The 10683-nt window shown below is 40.7% G+C and overlaps 1 non-coding gene across 1 annotated transcript; it reads left to right on the plus strand.

The window, feature by feature from the left end:
- The first annotated feature begins 5818 nt into the window (after positions 1-5818).
- On the plus strand, positions 5819-5980 carry LOC117935265. Its single transcript, XR_004654716.1, has one exon. It is a non-coding gene; the product is annotated as a U1 spliceosomal RNA (small nuclear RNA).
- The last annotated feature ends 4703 nt before the right edge of the window (positions 5981-10683 follow it).

Genomic DNA, 10683 nt, shown 5'->3' on the forward strand with positions numbered 1-10683 from the left:
CCCCCAGGTCCCTCGCCATCCAAACCAGGCCTCGCTACCCTACTGCAGCCCCCAGGTCCCTCGCCATCCAAACCAGGCTTCGCTACCCTACTGCAGCCCCCAGGTCCCTCGCCATCCCACCCAGCTCTCACCATCTTACTGCAGCCTCCAGGTCCCTCGCCATCCTGACCCGGCCTCGTGCCCTCATTCCTGTTCTTGGCGTCTACCTCCCCACACCTCCCTACTTCTTGTTATTTAATAAACCTTACGATTTTTTAGCCCTAAATTTGGGTCTGTTCTGTCTTCCTTTTAACACTTTTTTTTGTTTTTGCTTTTTTTGCTACATTATCTTTTTGTTGGAAATCTATATTTATTTTTTGTTATAACTTACTGTTAAATAAGTCAAACCTCTTTTAATATTCACATAGGTGGAATGCAGCAGCAACCAGTTTCACAGGAAAAAGAAGGGAGTGTGCCATTATAGGCTTGCAATAAACTATCAAATTGACTGCTGAAATTCTATATCCTGTGATGATTTTTTTAATTGCTAAGGTGTCACAATATTTTTGAATTTCACATATGAGTCACACAATTAGCCTTTCTTCTGTTCCCATATAAAGGCACAAATAGATGTGGATCATCACAGAAGGTGAATGTTTTCCAATACCACAGATGGGAACTGGACTGACATAAAAAGACATTGAACAGTTTAAAACATTGAAAACAGATAGAAAAGTCGAATTTATAACACTTCATCTTCAATCTTTTGGGTAAGTACATTTTAAGTCTGTATGTAATGCTATCAGGAGATGGCTCTCACTTATAAACTAAAAGTGGGATTGTTGCGATAGTGAATTGTGCGTTCAAGAAGCCGTTTAATCCTTTTTTGTGAAGTTTCAGTCAGCATCATCAGACCTGAAGCAAACACTGTTGACACAGCTAGCTACAGTAGATAGATAAGTGTCAATTTTAGCAAAAGCTTCAAACTTGAAAATTGAATAAATTCATTATTTTACACTGGTCATTCCATCCATCCATTTTATGCTACTTATCCGAGTCCAGGTTCTGTTCATTAAATTCATTATATCATTAAGAATGGTTTAAATAAAGCCTGCTGCTGATGAGTACTCAACAAATGTGATATAGGCTAATAACAATCGGCCATGTTGCCCTTACTGGTTTTTGAAAAACGAGTTCATACTTTGGCCATTGTAATCATGTAAAAGTTGGTAGTGTGGTATTAACAAGATGTTTAAAAAGCCTTAAATCCAGCTTCAACTGGGTCCAACTTGGTGAATTTGCAGAAATTCTGTAAAAGAAGCTACATTTTGTTTTTATCCTATTGTGCTGTTATTGTTAAATAAAAAATGTGAAAGGGTAAGTTAAAGGAAAAATACAAGTAGACATTAATAATAATAACTTTTTATATAGCACCTTTAAAAACAAAGTTTATAATGTGCTTCGACAGACAAGGAAGGCAAAAGAGGTCAGTGAAATAACAGACAGCTAAACAATGAGGCCAAAAGCACAAAAAACAAGGTAATGAGCCAAAAAATCATACACAGTATAGAATAGAGATCAATAGCAATAACACATACAGTTAAACAGTAACAATAAAATGAGACAATAAAAAGGGAATAAAAGGAAAGTAAAAAGAGACATCACATCCAAGCAAGTCCATAAGATGAGTATTCAGAAGAAATTTAAGAGTCGACCGATCCTGTGAGCCTTATCTCCTCGTGCATGGTCGTTCCAAAGTCTAAAGGCCCTGATGGCAGAAGCACGGTCACCCTTATATTTAAGCCTTGACTTTGGGATGGCTAAAGGGGCCCTGCCCCAGGATCTAAAGCTGCAAATAGGGTCACACGGGGACAACATATGTGCTCTGTAGCTACGAGCAAGACCCATACCAGCTATAAAGTAATTTAATATTGGATCACATTGATGTAATGTAGTGACAATAAAAATAAATACAAGAATATGACTAAAATACAACATTGATATGTTTCTTTAGATGTGTACATATAAATATTATTTTCTACTTTCACTAGTCTGATATGTCCGATAACTCCCAATATCATATATATAGCCTAATATTAGTTGAGCATGTTTAAATGCAGTTCATTCTTTTTTCTTGCATTCCATCCTGCACCATTACCCCGACACTAGAAATCTATATTTATTTGTTCATCCTTACTGACTGTCACACCTTTTTAAACAATTTTAAAATTAACGTAGGTACAAAAGAAGGGAGTATGCCATGATAATGATCAAAGAAACTGACAGCTGATATTCTATAGCTGGATATTTGGTTTTGTTCTTCGTTAAGGTGTACCGACATTTCTGAAAAATGATTCAACTATGAGTGACGTCATTAGCATACTCTGTTCCAATATTAGTGCTGTCAAACGATTAGAATATTTAATCACATTAATGTCAAGGCTAACTTGTGATCAATCGCATTGCATCACACATTTTTATCTATTCTAAATGTCCTTTGATTTCTTTTTGTCCCATTAATTTTTCTAATTTTACTGTTGATGAAAGCTCAGTTCACGATAATAAAACACATAGATCACTTTGGTCCTGTCAATGGAACCATTTTGCAACTTTTAAACTTGCCATCAGATCAAAACGTAACATTACTACTCTTTGGATGGCTCGCGAGCACAAACAAGTGTGTGCCTGTAGTTTTGTTTCGCTGAGAATATAAACTACAACTCATCACCGTGAAGGCATGGAGACACCCACCACACCCGCCGGTGGTCAGGGGATTGTTGTTGGCTGCGGAGGCTAGGAAGGCAAGGACGACGGCTGACTGCCGGGCTAAGGAATCTATCACACAGATTGACACCGCCTAGCTTCCTACTCACCAACACCAGATCGATCAAACAAAATCCATGAGCTACAAATACACACGGAACTGCTGCGTTATGATTTTCACAAAAACCTGGCTGAACACACTTATCAATACCAGCTAACAGATAACAGCTAGCCCTAGCCGCCAACCAGACAATCAAGCTACCCACCGGCAAGATCGAGACAGGGTAGCTGAATTAAAACGTCTGCCTTGAAAACGCTTCTTGATGTAAGGGCCCTGTTCATGTTGTACAGACATCTTAATTGCATTGTGTGTCTGTTAAGAGGCACAAAGGCTCTCTAAAACTTGCCCTGTTAACTGCCGTTTTAGCTCAGTGGAAGCTTGTACATGTATTTGCAGATACTCAATGTTGCCTGCACCGATTCAGGTCAGGGTTTTTTCAATCAAAAGTACTGGCATATTTGTAGCATCTGGATTAACGTAAAAAAAAGCTGGAATTCTCCTTTAAATAGTCTTGGTTGAGGCCTGCCCAGGTGTCCACCAATTAACTAACGAACCCTCCCAAACTGCAAGCTCAGTCAGGAAAGTCAGAGAAGCCAACAGCAGGCAGAAAAGGGAGGGGTTGTTACAAATGGTCTATTTGTATTTTATCTCCCTATCAGTCTGGTTTCGGAAAACAACACAACACGGTAACTACCTCCAAAGTGTTAAAGGGTGTTGTGGATCCCTAGGATCCTAAAGAGTACTTGTTCCCTCTCAAACTGGTGTTAAATGCTGACAAAACAAATGGTATGCTGTTCAGATGGCAAAAGTAGCCTACTCTATTCCCGTACTCAAGTACAGATACTTGTGTTAAAAAAATACTTGAGTAAAGAAGTTAAATCAGTACTTGTACCAAAGTAAAGTAACAAAGTACAGGCTTGGAAATTTACTTAAAGTATAAAAGTAAAAGTAGCCGTGTGAATGACAACCCTTTTTTAGAGAGCAAGCTGAGAAACTTCATTGGACATGGAAAAAGGCTCTTTAAATGCCATTTTTAAATATATATTTAAAATGGATATCTGCCACTGAGCCTATAACATCACATGTGATTATTGTGACAAAGAATTGGTACTCCAGGTTAATAGGATTCTGACTGAGCAGCAAAATATGAATCCAATTGTGATTCTGTGAGAATTCACAGATCCAGTTCCTCTTTTTTAATCATCCCCTTAACATTTAAAGGAATCTACATGTAGGCCTACAATATGTGTGTGCTCAAATATGGCTTCTGGAATGAAAATAAAGGATTATATATGAATGACTACACTGACATTAATTAAGAAGTTCCCTATATTTATATACAGTATAATTAGAATTACGCAGCACATTGGCCGGGAGTCATTCTTGACAGAGATGTACGTTACTGTAGCCTACTCAAGTAGATTTTTTAGATATTTTTACTTTACTTTAGTATTTATTTTTTTGGTGACATTTTACTTCTACTCCTTACATTTTAACACAAATATCGGTACTTTCTACTCCTTACATTTTACAAAATTGTCTCGTTACTTTCGTTTTGTACAAGAGGTTTTCATTTCGGATAATAGCGCGGACACGCGCCTCACACCGCGAGCGGGTGCGCGCGCCACACGGAGTGAGAGAAAAGAAAAAGAGACTAGCTGTCCAGATATAATCAGCTGAGATTGTGTGTGTTTCTCTTTGAGAACTGTAAATTGTGTAACTCATGTTGTCAGTTTACCTAAGCCTGTTATTGGTCTATAGTTCCTCACATTTAACGTAGGCCTAAATCAGCTAGTGATTTTGGTGTGTACTTCACCTGTTCACCAACTTTAGATACTGTAATTCAATTGACAAGTGGATGAAAATTTAGCTAGAGAGAAGTTGTCTCTGTCCGTGTTTTAACAGACACACCTGGGGCGAAGTTGGAAACCAGAATCAGTTTTAATCCAGTCCTAATCTAGTAATCTACTCATTGCGGCTTGATGGCGCTAACGTTAGCACATTGTAGCATGGATGGCGCTATCGTTAGCACATAGTGTGGAGGGCGACATGGTTGAAATGAAGAAAGCAGAGATCCAGCAGACAAGCAGCCAGACATTCCCATCATCCTCTGCCTTATCTGAGATAGATGTTTGAGACAGTAGGCATCAAGAAGGACTCCTGGCCAATGTGCTGGGGAACTTCTTAATAAATTACTGTTTAGTAATTCATCTTAACCCTTTATTTTCTTTCCAGAAGCCATATTTGAGGTTTCTTATGACATTTCTAGAGAAAGTTTGCGCACTTATCAGAGGACTGTTAAAGCTGAGAAGACGCCCAATACGCCCCAATCCGTCTACCATGTAGAAGTCTCGGAGGCCTCTGAGAAATTTCTCAATTTTTTTGTGGATAAGATTGCCTCAATTAGAGCAAGCATCTCATTTCCTGCTTTTGACCCCTCCATCTCAATAGAGTGTGCAACTGTTTTCAACAGATTTGAGTCTGTATCCATCTCTACTCTCAAAAATATTGTTACACATTTGAAACCCTCAGTTTGTCCCACTGATATCGTCCCCCCTCGCCTTTTTAAAGAGGTGTGGAACACTATTGGACCTACCGTCCAAAAAATTATAAATAGCAGCCTTACTTCAGGTTCTGTACCAGGCTTTTTTAAACAAGCAGTGGTGCAGCCAGTCATCAAAAAAACAAATTTGGAGTCATCTGCACTTTCCAACTATCGCCCTATCTCTAAACTCCCTTTTGTCTCAAAGATTTTAGAGAAGGCAGTTCTTTTACAGTTGCAGTTGTTTTAGATACACATGGTGTTCTTGAAGTGTTCCAATCTGGTTTCTAAGACATTTCGTAGCACTGAATCTGCACTTTTAAGAGTTTTTAATGCTTTTAATCTCAACTGATTCTGGAGACTATGTCATTCTTATTCTTTTAGATCTTACAGCAGCATTTGACACAGTTGACCACAACATCCTTATTTCTCGCCTCGAGCATGGCGTGGGGATTAGGGGCACTGCTTTAGTCATACTTACCTGGCAGGGGAGATACCATGATCAAGAAGGTGGTTCACCCAGGGCGAGGCTTAACCATTGCACTCCGGTTATGCTGACCCCTGCGAATTTCCCAAATGTGGAAATCTCGACTGCATAATTTGCAACTAAAAGCACATTTTTATTCCCTTGCTTTAAATCCAGCATGAGAACTGTATGTTGTATTTGTCCGGTGTTGTATTCTGTCTATTTATTGTTTCATGTCAATGTACAGCACTTTAGTCAACCTGGTTGTTTTCAAATGTGCTTTAGAACTAAAGTTTGTTTGATTGATATTTGAGCACATACATGTAGATTCATTTAAATGTTAGGGGGGAGATTAAAATTAGAAACATTCACACACTGTGGCCGGGGTTTCCGTACAAGGTGCCACCTGCTCATCAGATAAATACTCACACACATTCACACGGGCAACTCGGGGTTCAGTGTCTCGCCCAAGGACACTTTGACAATGACTGCATGGGCGGGGATCGAACAGCCAACCTTCCGATTGGCAGGCAACCGCTCTACCACTGAGCCACAGCCCCACGAGTGTGCTCCAGGTAGCTATGCATAAAAAAGGTTGTCATTCGCAAGGCTACTTTTACTTTTATACTTTAAGTAAATTTCCAAGCTTGAACTTTACTTTTACTTGAGTAAAGAAGTTTAATCAGTACATCCACTTTTACCAGAGTATTTTGTAACACAAGTATCTGTACTTTTATTTAAGTACGGAAAGTGAGTACTTTTGCCATCTCTGATTCTTGATGCCTACTATCTCAAACATCCCTCTAAGATAAGGCCGAGGATGATTGTGAATCTGTTGAGTTGTCTTGTAGTGGTGCATCAAGTGCAGTGTACAGTAGCCTATTGTATTAACAATTAGATTGAATTTGGAATTGATAACTCAAACAATAATAATGGTAACTCAAGTGAAATGATTTGAAACTTTTTAGTGAGGACTAGATTAGGACTGTATTTAAAGCTGATTCTGGTTTCCAACTTCGGCCCAGGTGCGTCTGAACACGGACGGAGACAACTTCTCTCTGTTGATGCTTTATTACAATCAAGCAACAGTACACACACGGGCGTGGGTAGCTATGGCTGTGTGTGGGTATATGGGTGTAATTTTGCAAATAAATAAATAAATAACATTGTAAAGACTACCATACACAATGCACATAGGAATCATATATGCTAGGAAATAATAACAATAAACCCACTATTAATTACATTATTTCAATGGAGTGTAACTACTGTAGCATGTAAATAATGCACCTAAAATACAAACGTGGTCAAGAACGTTCAGCAATCTCCATTATATCACATCAACAGCCAGGTGTAACCTAGCTAACAGGTGAAGAACACAAACAACAAAATCACTGGCTAACTTACTTTAAATGTGCCAGAACAAAAGACCAATACAACAACCGACTTAAATGAACTGACAACATCAGTTATACGACTTACAGTTCTCAAGGACTCTCACTCTCACACACACACACACACACACACACACAATCACACACAATCTCAACTGATTATCCACCAGACAGCCCACCTGGGGTCAGCTGAAAAAAAAAAAAAGATTTCCACACTAAAAAACTAAAAATCGCACAATTTAACAAACTGTGAGCACGGATTCATAATCTGAAGTGAGCAAAGTAGGAAAGTTTTTCCCAGATTCAAATTTCTGGGATCAATTACTTTATAGCAAAATTACATTAAATCACAAATCTCTCCTAACATAGTGATGTTAACAATAAGCTAAAAACAAATTTTTGTCAAAACGAGCCATCCTCCAACCTGGAGAGATAACATTGTGCTCTAGAAGCAGCTGGCGGTGCTTAGACGTATATTAACACACACAAAAATATTTAATTAATTTAATGATTAAATATGGTAGTGTCTCCAAACTTATGTTTCAACAGTAAGTGCTGTAGTACAACTATGAGGAAACAAGTTATAATTAAGGTAAGAACATACTGTGTATAGAATATCTTTCCTATATTGCTCACGTTTATAAATCCTTTTCTCAGCTGACCCCAGGGGGGCTCAGTACTTTTTCTTTTCTCTCTGTGTGTGGCGCTCGTGGTGTGAGGCGCCTGTCCGCGCTATTCTCTCACATGACGACCTTCTGTACAAAACTAAAGTATCGATTCAATTTTGTAAAATTTAAGGAGTGCAATGTACCGATTATTGTGTTAAAACGTAAGGAGTAAAAGAAAAGTCGCCCCAAAAATAAATAGTAAAGTAAAGTAAAAATATCTGGAAAATATAATGGAGTACTTTCCATCGCTGATGCTGTTTTAAAACAAAAAGGTCCTAGCAGTTTTCCTTTCTATTACATCCAAACAAGACCCCCCTTTCTTCTACTTATTGAACAGCTTCTACAGAAATTGAAATTTGTTGTTTCTGCTAAATGCCAGAAAACTAATTGATGCAAGAACATTTTTAATTCTCCTGGATTATGGTGTCATTGTTCATATCAATGCCTGGTAAGACTTTACAATACGGGTACATTGGTTATCACTAGTTAACGCAGTAATAAGCATTTACTATCCAGTATTAACAGTTAAAGGGTAATTATCGTACTTGTTCAACCTGGGCCACATTTCCCCATTTGTCTTAAAGATTGATGTGAACAAAAATCTTTGAACTTGTTTCAGTATTGAGTGAGATCGCAATATGAGCCAGGGCGAACAGAGTTTAAATACTGACTATTGTAATTTGGAGAATTAGTACTGTGTGCACTATTGAAAAGTAGGTCTAGTAAGTAAGTTATTGTAGTGCAAATGCTTTTCAAATGTTGCTTCTGTTAATAATTCTATGTTGTTTCATTTCATGGATTCAAAGGGGGAATGATGGCAGACGGACGGATCATAGCAATGTTCCTGTTTCTTATAGGTAAGATGAGCAAAATTTAACGGATTGCCGTTGAAAGGTCTTGAGTTTGGCTTAAGGGGGCAGTTATTGCGCACACCAAATGAAATAAATGTTATAGAAACCGAGACACAGTCTGTTATCAAGATTATATAATTTAGTTGATTCAAGCAAAAGAGCAAAAGGTAAGCTTTGATTTTCTTTTTTTTTTTTGCATTTCTTTCTTTGGTACTTTTTGACTGTAACAATGGCAACAGCTGCACCAATAACAGCAGCATCAACAACAGCCGCACCTACAACAGCAGCACCAACAACAGCAGCACCAACAACAGCAGCACCAACAACAGCAGCACCTACAACTGAAGCATCTACAACAAAAACACCAACAACAGCTGCACCTTTGACAGCAGCACCTACGACAACTGCACCTACAACACACACACCAACGACAGGCGCACTTACAACTGCCGCACCTACAATTGCCGCAGCTATAACTGCCGCACCTACAACGGCTGCACAAACAACAGCAGCACCTACGACTGCTGCACCAACAAAAGCCGCACCTACAACTGCCGCACCTACAACAGCTGCACCTACAACGGTTGCACCAGCAATGGCAGCACCAACAACAGCAGCCCCTACAACGGCCATAGCTACAACAGATGCACCTACAACGGACGCGCCAAAAACAGACACACCAAAAACTGCAGCACCTACAAATGCCGCACAAACAACAGCTCCTCCAACAACTGCCGCACCTACGACTGCAGCACCTACAACAGCCGCCCCTACAACAGCTGCACCTACAACAGCTGCACCTACAACAGCAGTACAAACGACAGCAGCGCCTACAACTGCCGCACCTACAACTGCCGCACCTACAGCAGCTGCACCAACAACGGCAGCACCAACAACAGCAGGACCAACAACGGCAGCACCAACAACAGCCGCACCTACAACTGCAAACCCTACAACCGCTGCATCAACAACAGCTCCTCTGACAACTGCCACACTTACAATTGCCACACATACAACAGACGCACCTACAACTGCTGCACCTACAACAGCAGCACCCACAACAACAGCCCCTACAACTGCTGCACCTACAACGGAAGCACCAACAACAGCAGCACCAACGACAGCAGCCCCTACAACTGCTGCACCTACAACTGCCACACGTACAACAGTTGCACCAAAAACGGCAGCACCAACAACAGCAGGACCAACAACAGAAGTCCCTACAACTGCCGCACCAACAACAGCAGCACCTACAACTGCTGCACCTACAACAGCCACACCTACAACTGCTGCACCAACAACGTCAGCACAAACAACAGCAGCCGCTACAACTGCTGCACCTACAACAGCAGCACAAACGACAGCAGCCCCTATGACTGCCGCACCTACAACTGCCGCACCTACAACAGTTGCACCAACAACACCAACAACAGCACGACCAACAACAGCAGCCCCTACAACTGTCGCACCAACAACAGCTCCTCCAACAACTGCCGCACCTACAACAGCCGCACCTACAACTGCTGCACCTACAACAGCAGCACCAACGACAGCCGCACCTACAACTGCTGCACCTACAACAGCAGCACCCACAACAGCAGCCCTTACAACTGCCGCACCTACAACAGCCGCACCAAAAACAGCCGCACCAACAACAGACACACCTACAACTACAGCACCTACAAATGCCGCACCAACAACAGCTCCTCCAACAACTGCCGCACTTACAAGTGCCGCACATAAAACAGCTGCACCTACAACTGCTGCACCTACAACAGAAGCAACCACGACAGCAGCCCCTACAACTGCCGCTCCAACAACAGCTCCTCCAACAACTGCCACACATACAACTGCAGCACCTACAACAGCCGCCCCTACAATTGCTGCACCTACAACAGCAGCATCAACGACAGCAGCGCCTACAACTGCCGCACCTACAACTGCCGCACCAACAACAGC

This window comes from Etheostoma cragini, chromosome 19 (assembly GCF_013103735.1).
Source record: "Etheostoma cragini isolate CJK2018 chromosome 19, CSU_Ecrag_1.0, whole genome shotgun sequence".
NCBI classification, from domain to species: Eukaryota; Metazoa; Chordata; class Actinopteri; order Perciformes; family Percidae; genus Etheostoma; species Etheostoma cragini.